Consider the following 23,539-nt stretch of genomic DNA (forward strand, 5'->3'; position numbering starts at 1 on the left):
TCGCCCCTTCCCACCCAGGTGGGGTATGCATCTCTCCCACTCAAAATATGTTATCAGTAGAATACAAAGTTTTATAGCGCTTCAAACTGAATTCCACTCCCTTCTATGTGTTGTAACAACATGGCTCCTTTTTCACACTCACTTTATGTATGCTCTATACCTCAGTTTTGCAACACTAAATAAAAATGCAGATTAGATTAGACCAAGGTGGGTTCACACAGATCTAATCTGCCCTGCACGAGCACTGTGCACAAAGAGCAATCTGCTCTGTGTGTGAACAGTGTGCTCGCACAGGGGAGGGCAGATTACATCACCGAGCTGGCCCCCACCTTCGTGGGCTTGGTAATCCACTCAGTCCGAGCCATCCTTTAAACGGCTTGGTGTCCATCTGAGTGACATACGTAGGGTTGGTGGAGCAAAAAACAGGCTCATGGCGCCAATGTGCTGGTCTGCGGCCCCTACTCCGTAACGTAGCAGGTGAACGTTTTTTCTTTTTCTTTTTAGCAATCCAGCTAGTGCAGGGCACTCTCATGGCATGGGGTTATTTGGGGATGACTCTGCCCGGACCCCGAGATCTGGCTCCACATCTGGTGCCGGATCTCGGGCCTGGCGAGAGCCGGCACAATGGCCAGCGTTGGTATCAGTGACACAAACTCTTGTTCTGCATCCTGTTTAAAAAAGAACATTGTGGCCAAGGGATGATGGGCGAGGGCGAAGGGTTCATAGGGTGTCCCCCCGAAAGGGTGTGACTAATTTATTTTTATTGGTTATTATATGTTTAGCAGTAGGTTTTGTTTTAATTCATTTTAATGGTTATTACATATTTAGATCATTGTGACCAAGGGGAGGTGAGTGGAGGGCTAGGAAGGGCAGGGATTCAGGAGTGAAGGGTTTACCCTCCTCACGACTGAGGGTCTCATTCCGACCCTACAGGACCGGCACCGTTTATTACGGGATGCACTATTACGAGGTTCACTTGCGGGACCCGCTCAGAACGTCTGGTCAGACCAGATGTCCTTAGCGGGTCCCGCAAGGGGACCAGGGAGCTAATAACGGGCCCGTTATTAGCTCCATCTCCATTCCCATTGAGCCCTATGGGGGCTCAAATGGGAATAGGGATGGGTTTTTTTGAATGAGTAATTACCGGGTCCTCCAAGGTTGGAATAACCCGGTAATTCCTCATTGAAGGAACCGGTCCTGGAACCCGGTATGGAGGCAGCCATGCCCTTTGCTGAGGGCATGGCTGCCTCCATACTCGTAATGAGGCCCTAAGTCTTTGGTTTAATTAATTGTCATGGTTATTATATGTTTAGTGTATCTATGGGAAACATCCATTGCAGGTGGGCAGAAGCTGAACTCATGCGGGCCATATTACTTGCATTTAACCAACAGATGGCACTTCATGGCTGAACAAGAGAAGTGCTGGTGAATGGGGCTTCGAGCCGCAGGGGGGTGGGCATTAACTGTCCCCATGTTCAAAGTCAGATGTCGTCTGACACGTCAACATATTATTTTCATGTATGTCTTTAAATGTATACTTTGCAGTGCGAGAGTTACATGCTCTGTTGGCTGGAGCCCTTAACGCTGTCTCCTCTCTCGGGACATCCAGATGTGGGCTAATCACATTGCTGCTCTTCTGCTGCGGTTTCTCTGTGTACATCCCTTGCTGACAAAGAAGCATTAATACCTTTTGAGTGGGCGTCTAGTGTTTCAGCTACCTGCTGGGAGGCTGCCTCGTCATAATCTGTGTGGAATACACCCAATGGGTGCTTCTGGCTGTTTTCCTCTTCTCTCTGCAGGTGGTGGGGTGGCACATATGTTGAAATGGGCCTTCACAAGTCGATAAACATCTTCAGCTGGACCTGATCCTGGGTCTTAGCAGCCCCCCCCCCAAGCATACCTTCCAAATGGGTACCTGCTCACCTTCAGCCAGCACTTTGAGCTATTCCACTCTCACTCACCTCCCCATCCGAATTACTACCTCCCCAACCTAGCACATGCCTTGATCCTGCAGTGCGGCGCCGCTACCTCTTCCTCGGCATGTCCGTGGCTCCACCCACTACAACGCCCCATTCCAGCATCACTACCCTACCAGTACTCTGCCGCCACACTCTTTATCCACCTCGCCGCCCCCAACGCACAGTACTTTGCCGCACTGTAAGTGCGTCATGGTTAAAACCTGCGTTGCATTGCAAAATTGCCAAGACCTGCCACTGATGTTGAAGCATTACTTTTGCAAGAAGTGCATGTGTGCTGCAGACCGTCTGCATAAGCTATATGTCAGGGATGACTGCACAAAAGCAAATACCGTGAAACAATGTTTTGTCATTTGTTGTTTGCCACCAAATGCAAAGGGCAATACTTTGTTGTCCTGCTGTGGAGAGAAGGGTGTTTGAAAGTCGACTATGCCAGAGCTGTTGGCCTTGCTAATGCTTTTTATACTTGTAACATAAAAAACTCGATTCTGCCAACCCTCCACACTTCCATCTCAGTGGCAGCCGCTCAATCTGAAAGAAAATATCCAAACATGCCACACACATTCTTTAAGTTACATAAAAGTAGGCAAGGCAGCACAGTGGGGAAATAGCCATGCTGCACATAATGTCAAGAAGTCACAGCTCATACTGTGGTAGCCAGACACAGACTTCCAAAAATTCCCGCCAATCGCCTAACATGAAACTAACCGTGCGCATCTCTTGATTCACTGAAGTAACTATTTTGTGTAATGAAGTGGCATACTAGATAGGTGTTTAAGATGGAGAGATGTCATTTTCCTGTGGCATAATGAAATCGACAATGTCCCCTAGCACTTGTTTACCCAGCACAGATGTGAAGCGGATATTTGGTGGAGTTTTTGAAATATGAATAAGCTTGGATTTGACAGCACCTGCTTTCGCCTGTTTAATAATACCGCGCTCCCTGCTCGCATGCTCCTCTGTTTACTTTTTGCCAAATTATTTTTGGTCTGCGTTGACAAAGATAAATGACGGGATTAATACACTTTGCGGAAATCGTGGCAACCGGTTTGTCGGAAGAGAAAGGGGACTGCGTTTATTTCCCCCAGGTAACCGAGCAGACAAACCGGATTAAGAGTAATTTGCTGCAGGGCTTAAATGTGATCATGGTCCATTAGTGAAAAACAGTTTATGCAAATTGCATGACAGTAATTAGAAGGGATTTTGATACCTTGCTGAAACCTATAGATATAAAATGCTGTTTGTGGGATGATATTAAAATCCTAGCGCTTAATGGCAGGAATGACAAAACGAAAACCTGCACGTTCTAAGGTCGGAAATATTGGTGGAGGTGTTAAATTAAATATTGCAGGCATGTTTCTTTTTCTCCAGAATTTCATTCAACATTATACAGATATATATTAATTGTATGAGAGGCTTGGGAAGACCAAAGATTCATATGCAGCTCTGAAATGCTTGACTCACTGCTAGGCTAACGTCTTGAAATAAAGTTGTGTCTTTACTAATACAAGAACTACGCGAACATTCCAGGAGAAACTATAATGCTGCGTAGGTGTGCAGTGTGTGAGCACGGAAACCGACGTCAGTATATGTCTGTGAATACTTCATCTTAACTTGGGCCCTTTTTTATTCATTCAGAGTACCCATACTAGCAGGGCGGACTAGCAACGGGAGTAAAGGGGCAATTGCACTACAGACTGGCGTCACTGTTGCCCCATGGACTAGAGCTTCAAACTGTGTAAAAAAATATCTAAAAAGACGAAATCCTTCAGAATCTAGCCTACCACAAAACAACCGAGTGCTGCAAAGCCTGTTGAGATTCTGTGTAAATGGGGCGAGGCATTCGCTGTGATTTCTAGATGCGCCTGGATGGCCCCCACACATGGGCCTCCACAGCGAGTGATAGGGGGAGGAGTCTAGGATGCAGGGGCCTGGGCATACCGTCCAGTGGCAATGTAGGACTTTATCAGATCCTGTGACCCTGCATGGTAATGTTGGCGCCATTTCTCCCCATACACTATTGGTCTGTTACAATCCACAGCCGCTCATCACGATTCTTACTTGCCAAGGAAGTAAGGGTGCATATCTTATCAGAGTTTGTCCTCGGTTTGATTCTGTACGAATGCCTCCCTTATGTTCATGTGAATTTCTTGAACACCAGTGTATTCATACAAAAAGATTTTACTTGTCCCCCGAAAAGCACCCAAGGATGTTACTTATATAATGGTTAAAGAAATGGCTGTTGGGCTGTTTGTGGTAGTTACTAGCAACCACTGTGGCATTTCAGGGAATCCACCGTACTCAAATTTTCCCACTAGCAGAGGTAGTATTTCTGGAATACCTCCAATGTTATTTCTGCAATATCAACATGATGGCTGTAATGTTAAACTTTTTTTTTTTTAAAAAAAGACCAGCCATTTTTACCATCAATGTGAAGGGAGAAATTGATGTACAGTAGTGGCTCATATCACTACTGTTAATTAACATTATGCACAAAAAGGATACATTCTGGCCCGTTTGTGCATTGTATGGGTAAGGTGGTGAGAGGAGGCAATCAGAGATGCCTACCTTTCTACCCCTTCAACATGGCCATTTGTAAAAACATTGTTCACTCTTACGAACGGAAGCACCTATGCTTTCATTCTGTACAGTACAAAGAAAGATTTAATCAATTTTGGGCCTGTTTGTATTTTTTACCTTCACCTTCAACATGGAGGTAAAAATTGGTGGCTTTTCTGTATAAAGTCTGCCTAAAATACCATTGCCGGTATTCCCATGGAATAGCACTGATGGTATTTGATCAGACCCTGAATTGGGTGGATGGTAAAATCAATGGGATTTGCCAAATACTTACAATTTACTGTTATCACCCAACTGTGAATCACCCCCTAAGTCTGTGATTGTTTTTCATTTTCGTGTCTAGAACACACTTCATTATGTGACCAACAAAAGACACATGCACATGCAAATCAACAGCAGATTCAGATATATAGGTACACAGTCACATGAACACAGATACAACCGTCCATCTGTACTTTACACTGCTTTCACAATTACACTCAAACACATTAACCCAGTCACAAAAACTGAAACACACACACACTCCAAACTTTTTGAAAACACACAGACATATAATAGGTTGCTCTTGCTCCCTCTTCATCACCAGGTCCAAGGCGTATTCCCCTTGCATTTCTCTCTGATTTTGTGAATTGAAAAATGTTACTGAATTTCCAAGAAAATACAACTTGGGAGCACAAACAAAGCTGCGTCCCTTCGCTGTCTTTCACTCTGGATTATCCAAGTGCAGACCACATAGCCACAATTGCCAGCAAGACCCTGACCACAGCATCTTGCTGTGTTTGGCAGAGGCTGGCTGACTGACGAATTAAGGTTGTCTGCTGTCTATCTGTTAGCCGAGGCAACGGAAGGAGGTGCGAGGCAAGGAACGGGCTTGGTGTGATGGGCAATTAAAGGGCATGAGTGGCCAGGAATTGGTGACTGAGCAATGTGAGCAAGAGAAGGAGGTGCGTGCGAGATAATGGAAGGGGATTAAATGTATAGTTAAAAGATGGAGGACTAGGGGAACATAGGTCCAAAAGTTAATTGTAAAAAAGCAAGGGACATCATTGAGAATGCGGTGCAAGGAAAGGACACAAGAGGATGATGGTCATGTAAAATATGGTATATGAGAGAGTGGTACACATTTGAAACGGCAGGCCAGCAGGTTGACCGTTGCTAAGATCTATGGCTGGCCTGCATGCCACTGCTCGCGATTGTGGGACTGGCTTGACCCCCTTTCTTTTTTTAGACTAAGTGATGCATACTTGCTTTCTAAACATATGTTTCAATTACTACTTCTTTGTTCAGGTTGCTTTATCATGTGCTTTGAAAGTACCCACAAGTGTACAGACTAAGTATTATCATTATAGTACTTTTTCATGATATTTATATCATTCTGTTTCTCAAATGTATTTACCTCAGGATATGGATGATTAATAGGTTTACCACTTGTAGATATAGTGATGCTTTGAAAACCAGATTTATTGAACACTATACTAGTTTTGAACATGGAATTTTTTTTTGTTGCTTCCAATACTGAAGATGTTATAGGAGAAGATGAAGTCTCCCCTGCTTTCTGAATTGGAAACTGTGGAACCAGGAAGACATGGCTCAAATCCCCACCTTTCACACTTCACACTTTGTGTGCTGAGCAAATCACTTTTCATCAGTGTGCCTTATTTTCATTACCTATCTGTAGAGAAAGCCTCACTGATTTGGGTATATACTCTAGAGTGTTACTCTGTAAATACTTTAAACAAATTATGCTAAGTATACTGGCGAGACAGCAGGATGGCGTGTGAGGCTCTTATGCTATGGGGGTCAGATAAAGAGGGTACCCAGGTATGGGTTTTGTGACTTGGGCTGAGGAAGCAGGAACCAGGTATGGGTCTTTTGTCATGCCAGCTCATATTTGACTCTAAGAGCAAACCCAGAACCCCTGGGTCAGCAATGGCTCTGCTCAACCAATGAATTCTCTAGCTTCACCACCTCTTTCCATTCTTCTAAAACTAAAGATGAGATGGGGGGAGATTTAGCCTTCTGTCAAATTACAAACTGTAACAAATTGAAAACTGGGCTCAAATCCCAGCTTTCCCATTTTATCAATTATACTATCCTGGTGAAATAACTTTACTATGTTTGGGAAGTGGGTTAATTTCCAGGGATTCAGGTCTCTATGAAATCACAAACATAACTGAAAAATAGGTTGCATGAAATGAAAGTAATGTCAGTAGTGTCCATTACATATACCTGAGAATGTGTGGGAGGTGGAGAGGTTGGTACTGAGTTTCCTTGTTCTGGAAGTTGGGATCCCTGACCTGTGGGCTTGGCCATTGAACTATGGGACAGAAAAGTGAACTTGCAGCTCAGGCCAAATGTTGCCAGTCCTTCCCTGCATACTTGGCACGGATTTCTATACATTTTAAGTAGCATACACAGTCAAATTATTTACATACTTAGCTCCACATCCATATCCTTTGGTTAACACACATACATCACTATTCAGTCGAACTCCTACCTCCAATCACCTGCACTTTCCCTGAGTCATTGCATCTCCATCCTCCATTGTTTACCCAGACCCCTAAACCATTCACTATTCTGTCCCGCTGCAGCCACATCCAGTGACCACTCATTTCCCAGTCGGCATGTCTCTTATCATGGTGCAGAACATGGGACACCCACCAGGACCAGACCGCTATCATACTCTGACAGTTCTCGATGACAAGCTGATGGGACTGGTGGGTGACCTTGTGAGGGTCCCGATATGTCTCATAGATCGAGAACGACTAAAGATATCACAATGCCAACACACCAAACGGTAAAAGGCAATTCTACCGAATGCCAATGTGGTGGCAACAACTTCTTTCAGGGTGGTGCAGACCCAAAAGCACTGGCAGGAGCTGAATAGATGCATCCAGAAGCTGATCATAAGATATTGCAAGGGTTCCTTGGCCACAGGAGGTGGATCACCCGTGTAGATTTTTTTACCTGTGGCTACGGGAGGAGCAGGAACTGACCATCATTGATCTCACTAGTCTCATCGGAATGGGAGGAGTAGAGACTGGGATGCAAATGAATAGACTGCATGTATGCAAAAAAAGCAAAGATGTTAGTTGTAAAATGTGCACGTTTGTCTCTTGCCCAAACAAACACAAGTCCTGAACACAAGGCCTACCACTGTGTCAAAAGCAAAGGACATGTGACATCAACAACATTTTCTCTTCCAAGACATGATCCTCCAGTCCCCCTGCATTAATCTGTGCCCACATACTGCCACCTGTGGCGTGAAATATAACCCCTGAAGGCCATCAATAAACAATCCAGGCCCATTTGTAAAATCCCACAGAAATATAAGTCCAGCACAGAAATGATGATGTTGGACTTAAGGCCTATGGAACTAAAAACAGGCCTAAAATGTAAGGAAAGAAATTGGCCCTGACTCTAAAAAGTGCAAAGATGTGAGCAATGCATTTCAGCAAGGAAAAGAGAGACATGTGGCTGATAATGCCATGCTGACAATCCATGGAGAGCTGCACTGATACATTTAGAAACCGCAGTGCACTATGGGCCTCATTACACGGACGGCGGTAAGGGTTAACGGTCACCGTTAATGGCAACGGTGACCGTTACCCCTTACCGCCGTACTACGAGGTCCCTTTGCGGGTTGGAGGATTTAACGCCTGCTTCTTGCAGGCGTTAAAATCCAACCCGCTAAGGGACCTCGGAGCTAATTACGGCACCGCAAAATTGCGGTGCCGTAATTAGCGCCTTCCCCATTTCCATAGAGCCCTATGGGGCAGAAATGGGAATGGGGAAGGGCAATGGCGGAAAGGGGATTTACCGCCCCTCCAACCTTGGAATGGGGCGGTAAATCCCCTTTCCGTCACGGTGGTGCCGGTATTTTACCGGCATGAGCCATGGCGCTAATAGCGCCATGGCTCACCGCCTACCGTGTAATGAGGCCCTATATCTGCAATGGAATACCAGATTGTGCTGCTGTGAAAACAAAATCAAATATCGAGGCTGAGTACCCCAAAAGGAAATACACGGAACAAGGGTTACAAAGGAACATACAAAGTACTTTATTTTATACTGAATCCAGTTACAAAAACAGAGCAAAATCAGATAGCTATCGGCCCTCAGTACAACACAACAAACTCCAGCGTGGTTCAGTGTGTTCATTGAGAGACGCTGTACATTAGAATGCATTGGCTTTTTATACACTTTGTGAGCACGATGTCCAGCCCCACTTCGGGTTAATATTCCACTTAATACATCACCGATCTAGGGTTCATGCCAAGTCTTGAACAGCCGCATATAACTGGTTTGCTTTTAATACATGCATCAACAAGCCTATACAGCAACTGTGTAATCTGGATTTTCCATGTTAGTCTTCTTAAACATTAATAGAATGTGGTTAAACAAGTGTTCTATGTTCAGTATTTGAATACATTGTTTTTATAGTATACTCGTGGATTAGTTTCTTTACACGAGTAATCCCTTACACACAAGTCAACGAAGGACAAGGTCTCAGTTCATGACCTCAACAAGTAGCCTGCAGGCAAGTTACATATTAGCTATGTACAGAGGTCAAGACGGCCATGTTGTATTTTTGGAATGACATCGTCCACCATTTTAACTCACAGGGTGACTTTTACAAAGTGAATCCTAAAATGGCAGATTGGCCTAAAAATGGCGGCTTACATTGATTTAAGGTCAGGACCTTGCAACACGGATTCTTTCGCAAGCAACTTTCGAGCAGCTTGGCGTAGGCCAATATACATATATTTATTGCAATAGGAGGCACGATATAATTTCTCTTTTGACAAACCCTCCTTTTGGCCTATGCCAAGTGCTATAACTACTTTGGATCTCCTTGCAAATAACTCCATGCATCATCGTCCATGCACCCCGAATCACTGTCGTAAATATCTATTGCCATTAGGTCATTTGCTAAAATTTCTTTCAACACATATTCTTTGGAAGTTTTATCTGGGGCATACACTTTATGTCCTATCCAACCTATCGCTTGTGCGCAACATCCCCCTAGCATCGAACACATACCAGGTAGACACTGAATACAGCAACAAAGAAACAACAGGATTCCCAAAATAATTAGCAGGACCGAAAGTACTTTCCAACCCCAAAATTGCAAGAAGTCCCAGAACCAAGCACTTAGATAAAAATACATTTTTGGGGCCCAGGCATTTTGTCCATTGTCCCTGGTGGTCACCCCCTTATTTACAATTTCCATACGAGCGGTAGCGGTAGCAGGCATTGTAGTCTTCAAACGGATACCCCAATGTTTGTTGCTGGCGACATCCCGGTCGAGCGACTTCTAAGTCCTTCCACAACCCTAGCCAACAGAATCCCCTTTCTCAAATTTGAGCAAAAACAAGCCCTCGATGATCCTTTTCTTCTTCAAATGCACAGCCGAACTGTGCCGTAAGTCTATCAGATGCACAGCAAAACCGTGCCGTAAGTCTATTTTCTTGGACGCAGATTGTACCTTACTTTTCCCGGTACTGATTGATCTGGAAACAATATGACATCACTTCCTGCTGGAAGCAACGTGTCGGAAACAAGTGAAGATGCCGAATTTGAAATGGCAGTTTCCGGATGCAAAACTTTTGGAGAGTGTGGAGACAAAATGGCGGCTTCCCCAACCCTCAGAGGCTCAGAGAGATTCTCCGACACACTCTCAGTGCTACTTACTGCTTTGGGATTGTTGATTGCAGTATCAGCGAGGGGTTCTGTTTCTTCTGTAACGTGTGGCACAGGGTGAGGATGTTTCTTGATGTGAGACGCGTGGATCCAGTTCTTTCTCCCACAGTCCCGCACCGCTGTCTGGTTGACCAACAGGACTTGGAACGGCCCACGCCAGCGAGGCGCAAGACAGGAAGAGCGCTCAAATGCTTTGGCGAGCACCCAGCTTCCAGGCCGTATGCTGTGGCCCGGGCCCTCTTATCGCACAGGTAAAGCTTCTCGTACCTGGTGATAAATCAAATACAGGTTTTTAGTCAACTGGCTGCAATAATCTGAAAGTAATACGTTTTCAACATTTATCAATGAATTGCATTTAGGAAGGTTTCAAATATTGGCAGGTCTCCCCATTACCACCTCAAATGGAGAGAGCCCAGTCTAAGTTTGAGGGGTTGTACACATGGATAACAACACGATCGGTAAGGCGTCCAGCCATTTTAGTTTGGTGCCGGCACACGTCTTAGCGAGCTTGTTCTTAATGATACAGTCTGGCGCTCTGAGCATGTCTGGCCGAATGGAACCGTTTGTCAATCCGTAATGCCGTACATATCTGTAGAATTACAGCAGCGACAAAATGTGGACCATTGTCCGACCAGATAACTCTTGGTAGCCCGAACCGCGGGAAGTATTCCCTTAACATGATTTTTGCAGTAGTCATGGCTGTAGCATCTTTAACAGGGAAAGCCTCAACCCATTTACTAAAAGCGCAGATAACCACCAGCACATATTTTTTATTCTCACATCGTTCCATTTCAATAAAGTCTAAGTGGATCACTTCGAAGGGGACAGAGGGTTGCCCAAAACTTCCCCTTGGAGTTACTGGGCCTCATTCCGACCCAGGCGGTAAGTTACCGCCTGGGTCGTACCTTTACCACCATGGCGTAAACGTAGTTTACGCCATGGTGGTTGGCGGACTTACCGCCCCATTCCGAGGTTGGCGGGGCGGTAAGTCCCCAATCCCCATTTACCCTTCCCCATTCCCAATTTTTGCCCTATAGGGCATAATGGGAGTGGGGAAGGTGTTAATTACGCCACCGTAAATTACGGTGGCGTAATTAACATCAAGGTCCCTTAGCGCCATGGATTTTAACACCTGCTAAAAGCAGGTGTTAAAACCTCCATGGCGCTAAGGTACCTCGGAATCAGGCGGTAAGGGTCGGCGCTGTTTACGCTGCCGTAAACCCCTTACCGCCTGGGTCGGAATGAGGCCCACTGTCCCCTTTCCCACATTGTGTTGTAGGCAAATCATGCAATCCTGGACGTAGCTCTGGGCAATTTTCAAAATTTTGTCATCCACCCAAACTTTCTCTAACATTTTTGTCATCTTCTGGGCACATACATGCGTAGGACCATGGGCCATGATGACCATCATCATTATATATGCGTCAGGGAGTAGCCATTTCCCTTCCGCCATATCCACCCAACACCCGTCATCATCAAGTTTCCCCAAGGCTTCAGCCCACCTTTTGGATTTTTCTAACGTGGCATCAGCTTGCATATCCCGTACAGACCCAACATCCTCATCCATTGCATAAGCATTTACAGTCTCCCTTGAAACGTACATCTCCGTAAGAAGTTTGGTAGCAGTTTGTTTAGCTATCTAACCAGGGAAAGCATTCCATTTCCCTATATCATCTGTAACCTTTCGATGTGCTGCACATTTCATAACTGCTAACTGAGTAGGGAGAGCAAGCGCTGAGAGTAGTTGTACTATTAGGGAGCCATGTTGGATTTTGGTGCCATGTGAAGTTAGGAACCCTCTCTCTGACCAAAGTCTCCCAAAGTTGTGAACCACCCCAAAGGCATACTGACTATCAGTATATATATTTACTGCAAGCCCTTCGGAAAGTTCACAAGCTCGGGTCAATGCTATAATCTCTGCGGCCTGCGCAGAATTATGGTGGATTATTTTAGTTTCCACAACCGTGCTTAATGTAGTGATTGCATAAGCAGCTGTGGATGTACCATCCGGAAGTTTGAAGCAGGAGCCATCACAGAACAGCTCTCCTTGCGGATTATCCAAAGGAGTGTCTTTCAAATCAATTCTACCCTTTGTCTCTTGTTCGGTAGTATACAGACAGTCATGTGGCCCTTCATCGCAGCAAGTAGTATCTTGTGGGAAAGGTAGGAGTTCAGCCAGATTAAGAACACAACACCTCTTAATTTGAATGTGAGGAGCAAACAAGATCAATTCATATCTTGTCAACCGTGCAGAAGTGAGGTGTTGCGTTTGAGTTCGGTTCAGTAGAACATCTACAGAGTGAGGCACCATCAGGGTTAGATCATGGCCTAGGACCATTCCCTCACTCTGTTTTACAGACGCAGCAGCAGCAGCGACAACTTCGCAAACATCTTGGCAAAGCGCATGCTACAGGATCAAGGGCGAAAGAAAAGTAACCGCACAGCTTATTCTTCCCTCCATGTTCCTGCGTTAATACAGCCAAAGCACATCCATCACATTCATGCACAAACAACACAAAGGCCTTTTCATAGTTTGGTGTGCCCAAAACTGGTGCAGAGCATAATGCAGTCTTAAGCAAGTCAGACGATTGCTGGTGTTCAGCGTTCCATGGCAATGGCGAAGAAATGCCCTTCTTCGTCAAAGCCAACATCGGTTTGATCACTAGTGAAAAATGTGGGATCCACAACCTACAGTAAGAAGCCATACCTATGAAGGCTCTAACTTCCTTCTGTGTATTTGGGACAGACATGCCAGAAATGTGTTTTATTCTTTCAGGTGTCAATCTTCTTCCCTCCTTTGATAGGAGATAGCCTAAATAGGTGACCTCCTGGCAACAATATTGAACATTTTTAAGCGAAGCTTTGTGACCATGCTTAGCTAGATGGATAAGCAATAAAACAGTGCCCTCCTTACAGGCGCTCTCAGAATCAGCAGCTAAAAGCAAGTCATCAATGTACTGAAGCAATGTACAGGTAGAGGGCAATTCAAGGTTATAAAGTTGTTCTTTCAAAGCCCTACTATAAATGCTAGGACTCTTTGTGTACCCTTGATGTGCACGAGTAAATGTGAACGAGCATCCCCCTAAGGTGAACGCGAACATGTATCTACTATCCTTGTGTATAGGGAACTAAAGTAAGTAGCTGTAGCTGGAATCATGGTTAGGATTGTCGTTACATCAGTCACAATTGGAAATTGTGGAGCCACGACTTTATTAATGGCACGTAAATCAATTATGAAACGGAATGGAATTGCATTACCGCCTATCTTGTACACAGGTAAAATTGGACTATTACACAAACTTCCTGAAATTTCTTCAATCACCCCGCGATGCACAAAATCGGAAACAATGCATTTCAAAGCTTGCTCGCCCTCAACTGAAATCTTATACTAAGGAATGCGTGGCAGCTCAATTCCATGTTTCAAAATTATCTTAACAGGCTCAATCTGTAAAACACCGACATCATTGTCGTCAACAGCCCACAAGCTCTCTGGTACATTAATGAATTCTGGCGGCAAAGGTCTAGTCAAGAATTGCGAGACAGAAAATTGCTGTGGTGAAATCGTCAAGCTGACTCCATCAGAAGAACAATAAATCACTGCATTTAATTCTTTTAACAGATTCAACCCCAGCAAGTTTTCTCCTCAATTCGAAGTCAACAGAAATGGACAGTGGTCCGTAAAGGGACCCAAAGAAATAGGTAGCGGCAAAGAAACCAGACAAACAACTGGTGTGCCAGAAAACCCTACAGAAACATTAGTTTGCCCTGGCAGTGGAATGTTTGGAACCCGTGAATGATCAATGGAACACTTCTGTGCTCCAGTGTCTATCAAAAACTGATGTTTCCTATTTCCCACCATCATTTCAACGTAGGGACCTTTCTGAGTGACGGGAGTAGGTGTAGGTTCCAAACCCTGCTTCGGGCAATCCTAACGAAACAGAATGTCATCAAAAGGAAGCTCTTCAGATAAATATGCAGCGGAAGGATGATCAAATATGTTCCTGGTGTCCACACTCGAAATCTGATTATCCTGCGAGAAAGGTTGCTGAGGATCCTGTGTAAACTGACCTCTACCAGGGCCCCCTACACCCGGGCGACCTCTGGATCATCTACCCATATTTCTGAATGTATTATTTGACCTTTGTTAAAGGACGGGGCATTGTGCTCGCCAATGACCCTTTTGACGACAATAAGCACACTGGTTAATGTTCACAGGACCCAAGGGCACATTCCCTTGCGGGACATACTGACCTCTAATCTGAGAACTACCCCCTCTGGGGCCTCTAACAATTTGCTGCAATAGCACTTTAGTTTTCAAATCGCTTTTTCGTTTTTCAACCCTATCGTTTTCATTATTGACACGGTTCTCGTAGCACTGAGCCATATGCAGCACTTCTGATTGGGACTTTGCCTGCCAAGCGCTCTCAGAAGACATAATTTGTGACTGGATGTCAGGCAGCAATCCACACACAAATTTGTCCACAAACAACCTTTTACCAGACTCTGTGCCTAGGTCTTGTCCACTGAAATCCGAGAATACCTGTTCGAACAGATTAAAGAACTCGGTAGTACCCTCAGACTTTCCTTGGACACAGGCAGTACGTTTTTCCCATATAATTCTTTTCTCGGGAATTATGGTTTTCAATTTAGCAATGATTCTATCAGTCAAAGTTAATATCACCTGAGGCGGTCTTTCACCAGCTGGCCTTTCTCCATCGAGTCTAGTTATATTTACCCATGTATCTCCCAACCCTGGCACGTCGTCTATAGTTCTAACTTGCTTCCACAAATCTACGGGCAGGAGTACAGGGAATAACAAATCAATATCGCCTAAGGTGAATACTGAGGATTGCAAGATAGACTCTATTTCTTTATAGAATCCTGTTGGATTTTTCCTAATATCAGGAATAGATTGCCTAATAGTATTCACTTCCTGTCTTGAGAACGGGACGTGAACGAACTGTGATACTTAATGTGCAGGAATGTTCACAGCAACTATACCCTGTGCGGCATCGGCCGCAATCTCAACCTTCGGGACAAATGTCGGAGGAACATCTCTCATAGGCAACTGAGAAGTAGGGGACTCCGAGCGCTTACTAAGCAACAGAGCTAAATCGAGCGCTAAAGCAGTCGAAGAAGTGTCAAGTGAAAAAGCTCTCTTGTAAATACTCAATAACTCTGTGGGACAACTAATCTTTCTTTTTACACAATCATCCTGTTGGTACTCTATCATTACCTGTATCACTTTCCTCTGCATTTCTGGTGTATACTGACTATATGTGTCATATACTTCAACTGGAGTTATTGACATATCCGAAATCCATCTAATCCATCCTTCGTACAAATTCGTGCTTCCTCAGATATCGATTTACGACAAGGAAGGAACCGTTTCTGTACATACATACTTTCCTCCTCATCATCCTCATTCTGCAACTTTTCTAACTCCTTTCTTTACCCAAATAACCTCTCGACATGCTCATTTACTTTCTCCACAGTGTCTCTAGAAAACGCTAAAGTATTTAGATCCCTTAACCCTTGTGGGAGATCTGTATTATTTAATTTTCCCCACATTACACATACCTGAATCCCTAAACCTTCAATAAAAACATTTTTCTCTGGAAAATTATCCAAATCACAAAATGTGGCAAAAACAGTAGCTTGATTATCCCTCTCCATCAACGCTGAGCCCATGCAATTAACTCACGTTTCTTCTCCGGTGGTACAGTATTGCGAGTGACAACCTTTGACCCTGCACCTCGATCGATTACAAGCGGCTCAGAACCACTTGGAAGAGAGGGAGCAGGCAAATTCAATGGAGGTGCTGTAACTGGTGCGATAAGAAGAGGTGGAGGAGCTGGAGGATGGGGAACATTAGGAGGAGCAGGAATAATGGGAACAGTAGTAGGTAGAGCAGGAATAACAAGAGGAAGAGGCAAAGCAGCAGGAAGAGGAACATACGGAGGTGGCGGAGAGGCACCAGAACTTTGTTCATTTAACAATTTATCTATAAATTCAGTGGAAGCATGGAGTTCCTTGGACGGATATATTTTTTGAATTCCAAGTGAGAAATCCCTATCCATATTCCTAGTCGATTCAGAATGTTTATCTTGGTCATACAATAATGCTTGTTCGGCGTTCGTTTTATGACAGCGTGTATGCTTTTCTCTACTTTTAAGCTGTTGCGACACTTCTTTTTTCCAATTCTGCAAAACATCAAATGCTGCAGGTCTAGCCTTTTTCTTCAATAGAATTGACTCTAAATACTCAATACGAGGGATTTCAAAACTACCATTGATTGGCCGCTGAAGTTCGGAGGCATGTCTGGTTTGTCTGTGCCAAATGTCATTAAATACTATACTTCCAATGCCATGCTTACAGTACATAGTACATGCCGGCGACCCCTTCTGTGGTGCTGGATGGCTAAATTCCAAAGATTGTCTATCGCTGCGGAACAACGCCCTGAAGCAGGTAGACAATTTCCCAGGCATATCAAAATATTGTTGTTACCTGGTCAATAATTGTGTCTACAGATACAATGCGCCAAATTCAAATTTTCAGGTTTGAATTAAGAGTCGAGTCACGACTCACCTGAACAAACCTAAGGAGGTCCAATCGGATTTCAAAGAATTTTACCTAAGTAATCTTACCTCGTGTATGGTGATTTCGGCAAATCTTCCCGCCTCGATAAGTGGACCCTCGTCAAGATGCCGTCTCAGACCACAAGCTAATCGTCCAGGGATCGGGTCGTGCAGCGCTGCTGAGATGTCGCGTCTCGTTCAGTGGGGCCCCTTTTTGTCACCGTCCGATCCTGGTCCGATAGCGTGTGTCAACCTTCAACAATCTGGCATCAATCTTCCGGGCCCCTATTCGGGCGCCAACTGTGAAAACAAAATCAAAATATCGAGGCTGAGTACCCCAAAAGGAAATACACCGAACACGGGTTACAAAGGAACATACAAAGTACTTTATTTTATACTGAATCCAGTTACAAAAACAGAGCAAAATCAGATAGCTATCGACCCCTCAGTACAACACAACAAACTCCAGCATGGTTCAGTGTGTTCAGTGAGAGACGCTGTACATTAGAATGCATTGGCTTTTTATACACTTTGTGAGCAGATTTCCAGCCCCACTTCGGGTTAATATTCCACTTAATACATCACCGATCTAGGGTTCATGCCAAGTCGCCGCATATAACTGGTTCGCTTTTAATACATGTATCAACAAGCCTATACAGCAACTGTGTAATCTGGGATTTTCCATTTTAGTCTTCTTAAACATTAATACAATGTGGTTAAACAAGTGTTCTATGTTCAGTATTTGAATACATTGTTTTTATAGTATACTCGTGGATTAGTTTCTTTACACAAGTAATCCCTTACACACAAGTCAACGAAGGACAAGGTCTCAGTTCACGACCTCAACAAGTGGCCTGCAGGCAAGTTACATATTAGCTATGTACAGACGTCAAGACAGCCATGTTGTATTTTTGGAATGACATTGTCCACCATTTTAACTCACAGGGTGACTTTTACAAAGCGAATCCTAAAATGGCAGATTGGCCTAAAAATGGCAGCTTACATTGATTTAAGTTCAGGACCTTGCAACACGGATTCTTTCGCAAGCGACTTTCGAGCAGCCTGGTGTAGGCCAATATACATATATTTATTGCAATAGGAGGCACAATATAATTTCTCTTTTGACACTGCAAGCTGCTAAAGTGAAACGGAACCTGTTGCATGTAAAATAAATAAAATAATGTCATTGTCGTTTTTCCCTTATCCAAATTGACAGCATGCTAAGAGAAGTGCTCACTAGACTTTCAAGCCTGGACATGGTGTTCTCAAGTGAGCCTTACATAGATGTACAATCCAGAAGTAATATGCATGTATTTTGAAACTGTGTGCCTGATAATATGTCATGCATAATGCATTTATGTCTGAGTTTAAAAGGCCATTTCTTCAGAAATTAAACTGAAATTCCCGGACCTTTCCCCTTGCTCCCCTGAACAGAGGGGCCTGCTGTCATCATCAATCAAAGCCAGTGCTTGACTAAATAGAAAGAAATACAATGCTTAAGATTGAAAACATGGGAACAACCAGATAAGCCATGTCTGTTCTTGCAGCAGGAGTGACCTTTATGTCACAAGTAAAAAGATAAACATATAAATACGTAGGGGGGGAACGCCTATACTTTTAAATGAACAAGTGATAGATAGATTTAAATATTAATTATTTTACGTGCATTTATGTAGGACAAAATTCAATTATTTCAGGTGCAACAGGGCATTGACTCTGGCATTTGGAGATCTAACTAGAACAAAATACCCATGTAACCTGTTGCCACCAACAGGCAACCCCTATGCACTCCCTTGGGGTCAAATAAACCTCCTAATTTTCATAATACTTAAAAAACATATAACATACAGTATTAAATGTTAAATCAGTTGACAATCTGGAGGTCTCTACCATTGTACAGATATCAGACAAAGTACAACAGTGCTCCACTTTTTATATAAAGTAATGTTTACTTCAGTTCAAAACATAGGGGCTAATTCATAGAATTCGGCGCACAAGTGGCACACGCAGCTGGCGCACAGAGTGCACGTGCGGCAGTCTGCGCCAGCCTCGTGCGCCAAAACCCATTCAGGCGCACAGCATATTCATGGATTAATACATCCATAAGCAGCCGTGGCGCAGAGTGGTGCAGTGACCCTGCAGCAACTCCAGTTACACCCCCAAACCCGCCCCATGCACCAAAAATATTGCACAAATCCAGTACATGGCGCAAAGGCCAGTGGACCAGCAAACAGCCCCCCAACCACGAACACGTGTATAAAACTCCCAGCGCATGCCCCAGAATACAGGTACCCCTCTCGCACAGGGCCTATCGCGCGAGAAACTCCCCACGTCCCCAACAAAATACAAGTACCCCACTCTCGCCTGGAGTATCGCATGTGAAACTTCATGCGCACCCCCGAAATACACGTACCATGCTTGCCCAAGGCCTATCGCGTGTAAAACTCCCCGTGCATCCATGAGAATACACATACCCCACTCGCGCCAGGCCTATCGCGTGTAAAACTCCACACACACCCCTCGGAATACACTTACCCGGCTCGCGCTAGATAAATTGCGTGGAAAAAGTCCCCCCTGTGGGGCATGGCCAGGGTGGATGGGCTGCCTGTGGGGCATGGAGAGGGTGGATGGGCAGTCTGCATGAATTTCGGGGGTGCGCAGGAAGTTTCACAAGCGATAGGCCTTGGGCGAGAGCGGGGTACGTGTATTTGGGGGGTACGCAGGGAGTTTCACATGTGATAGGCCCTGTGCGAGCGTGTATGTGTATTTGGGGGGTACGTGGGGAGTTTCACATGTGATAGGCCCTGTGCGAGCGGGGTACGTGTATTTGGGGGTACACGGGGAGTCGCACACCCAATAGGGCCTGTGTGAGCGGGGTACATGTATTTTGGAGGTATGCAGGGAGTTTCACATGCGATAGGCCTTGGGCGAGCGTGGTACGTGTATTTCAGGGGTGCGTGGGAAGTTTCACATCTGATACTCCAGGCGAGAGCGGGGTACATGTTTTTGGGGGGTACGCAGGAAGTTTCACACGCGATAGGCCCTGTGCGAGTGGGGTACATGTATTCGGGGGGTACGTGGGGAGTTTCACACGCGATAGGTCTTGGGCAAGCGTGGTATGTTTATTTCATGGGTGCGCGGGAAGTTTCACACGCGATACTCCAGGCGATAGCGGGGTACGTGTATTTGGGGGGTATGCTGGGAGTTTCACATGCGATAGGCCCTTTGTGAGCGGGCTACATGTATTTGGGGGTACGCGGGGAGTTTCACACTTGACAGGCCCTCTGCGAGTGGGGTACATGTATTTGGGGGGTACACGGGGAGTTGCACACGCGATAGGCCCTGTGCGAGCAGGGTACATGTATTTGGGGGGTACGCAGGGATGTTCACACGCAATTTGGCATCGTGGGCCCTCCTGGGTGTGCGGTTTCCCCCCTCCCCATGCCCTGCAGGCAGCCCACACCACAGGGGACTACCCTACAACCCTCACCATGCCCTGCAGGCAGCCCACATGGCACCATGCACTTGTGAGCACACTTGTGAGCCCTGACTCATGTCCCCCACCCATCCACCCACCCCTAGTGACAGACACCTGCCAGCAGGCTCTGACTCATGTCCCCCTGCACCACCACCCACCCAGCAGTGGCAAGCACCTGCCAGCAGGCCTTGACTCATGTCCTCCCACCCACTCACCCACCCACCATTGACGGGCACCTTCCAGCAGGCCTCAGCTAAGGTCCCCCTGAGCCCCCACCCACCCAGCAGTGACGGGCATCTGCCAGCATGCCCCGACTCATGTCCCCCCACCCACTCACCCACATTTAACGGGCACCTGCCAGCAGGCCCCGACTCATGTCCCCCCACCCGACACATCATCCCACTCCAGACCCATGGGCCTTATGGCCACCCAAATCCCACCCCAGGCCACCCCAGGCCAAACACCCCACATTGAATTCCCAAAGTCATGATAGAAAATACATAACCAGCATGCCCATGAATACATGTCCCTCAGACCCACACAATGGTGACACATGACTGTGAAAAACAACATTGTGACATGCACAAAAAAATGATAGAAGACCACACAAGTAAAGTATAGAAAAAAAGTGTATTGAAGAATCAACGAAATGAATAAAACAAAATCACACAATAATGAAAACAAATAATCCAAGTCCGGAACTCCAAAATTGATCCAAAAAAATAAATGCTGAAACCAATAAAATCCAAAGTAAAATGGCTCCTATGGCTCTGTCCATAAAAAATAAAATCTGAGTTAAAAAAAGCAAAGTATTCCATCATGGGTCCAAGAAAATGAAATCCACATCGAAAACTATTTACAAAAGAACATCCAAGAGTCCATGAGCCCAACAATCCAAAGGAAACCTACAAAAAACCCTAGGTAATAAATAACTATATAGAAAAAGGTGGGGCATAGTCCATGCGCCCCAAATGAAAGAAAAATAGAAAGGAAACCTAACACTGATGAACTTTTTACAATGGCGGTGGTCAAGTCCTACGGCTCACTTGTTGATTTCCCGGGCCAGGGCATCATCGAACTCCTGTTCAACATCCTGGAGGCGGGCCTCTTCCCTGGCCCTGAGGTCTTGCAGGGATAAAGCCATGGCCACCTCCAACTCCCTGCGAATTTCCTCAAGGCACTCAGTCTGCCTCAACACTCTGTGCATGGAGCTCTCCGCCCTGACCATAGTGAGCCATACCTCTTCCACCCGCTGCCACTTCGCATCTATTTGCTGGCCCAACCGCTGCCATACAGAAGACACTCCCAGTCCAGGGTCCTCCTGCCCTCCAGCCGATGCCTGCCCCTGTGATGTAGATGGCCCCGAGCCATCGTCACTCCCACCTTGAGCCTGCTGCTGCCGTGCATGTATCTTGTCTGTCGATGCCTGCATGTCCTCCTCCTGCTGGGGTCCAGTTGTTGTGGTGGCCACCCCTGCTGGACCTCTGACTCCCGACTTTGGCAGGGATGTGTCCTCCACCAGCCTGGCCGCTGGGTCAGGGTCAGCTCCACAGGGTGGCCAGGTGATACATGGCCAGGAAGATGGCACAGACGACGACTGGCGCATATAGGGTTCAGTTGAGGAAGGGGTCGGTAGAAGGTCCAGCACACGGAGGAACCCAGCACTGGTGACCCGTCCTAGTTGGTCGACGCGGTCAATGAGGCATCAAAATAACATGCAGAGTCCTCACGGGAACCCTGCACGTCATCCCGGATGCCACGTTGAAGCAACGCCACCCCAGCCAGGACAGGCTCAACATGGTCCCGGATTGCCACATCTGCAGGGAGAGGAAGGCCAGTTGTTGTTTGTGCATCCCCTCACTGAAAACAGGTCTGGACGAAGGCATCCCTGCTGTTGCGTAATGATGCAGTCACAGGATCGGGGACAGAATTACACACAGGCACCTCTGCGGCCAACTGTGCTGCTTCCTGTTCCTGCCCCTGGACTGCACCATTAGCACCAGTGGAATCACCCCTCCAAACCCCGTGTGTGGCCCTTCCACGGCCTCCTCCTCAACCAAACCTTTCACAAACCTGGATGCCTCAGTGCCATCTTCCTCCATAGGCCCCTGTGGGGTCTCTGCTGCCCCTTCTGCTGCTGAGGAGTCCACCTCCGACCTCCACCTCTTGGACCTAACCTCGGCAGCTTTGGACGCGGCACCAGAACCCTCACTCCCTGACTAGATGACAACATGGTAGGGGAGCTGGGCCTTACATCTCCGGTTGGCAGTGGGATCTCTGCTGCTGTGCTCCACAGCACCGTCTCCGCCCTCTTCATCAGTTGACGCTGCAGACAGGGAGAGACAGAACACAGGCATCAGGGCACTGTACAATGGTCTGATACACACATGAAAGTTGCACATGAGTGGCAGTGTCAAACTTCACACATAGCATCACAATCCCCAACACACCTATCATTTGAGCCCACACACATGCGCAAATTAACAGTAATGTTGCAGCATGCAGCACCATCCATACACTTACAACAGCATGAGCATCCGAAGGTTAGCCTGACGTCACATGCAACACGGGGAGTGCCAAACACATGCACATACGCCACCAGACATACATGCATCTGTACATCTCCACCACCTGTCACAGTTAAATCATCGGCATCCATGTCACATCTGCCAATCAGCCTCCTATATGTTGGTGTCACATGCATCCATGGTGTACCACAGTGGCACACATGTCAAATACACACACACGCACATGTACATTGTGCACATACATGAAGGTAAAACCAGCATCCATGTGTCACACCACAACCATGCCACAGTACATACACATAATTTTAAACATGTGTGTACCGACAAATGCATTTGGGCACCATGCATTTGAACACATACACCATTGATGTACCTCAAACATGTCTGGACTCACATGCGGCAGGCTCATGTCCCTGTACATACACATCCATACATGGCACTTCCAAACATATGTCCAACCTGCACACTCCTGCCACACCTCGATATGCACAGTGTCCAATCAGTACGCATGGTCACTTACCGCTCGACTCCGGACGGGTCTGCCTCTGAAGGATCTGGAGGTCGAGCGCTGGGTTTATGCGTTCCAAGACCCTCATCTGGATGTTGGTAAGTTAGACCCGGCACCCATCTGCATGCTTTGCCTTCAAGAAGTGCCAGGACTTGCTGAGGGTCCTGGACCTGAAGTCCTCCCAGAGC

Source organism: Ambystoma mexicanum, chromosome 4q, assembly GCF_040938575.1.
Source record: "Ambystoma mexicanum isolate Mex_15411 chromosome 4q, UKY_AmexF1_1, whole genome shotgun sequence".
Classification (NCBI taxonomy): domain Eukaryota; kingdom Metazoa; phylum Chordata; class Amphibia; order Caudata; family Ambystomatidae; genus Ambystoma; species Ambystoma mexicanum.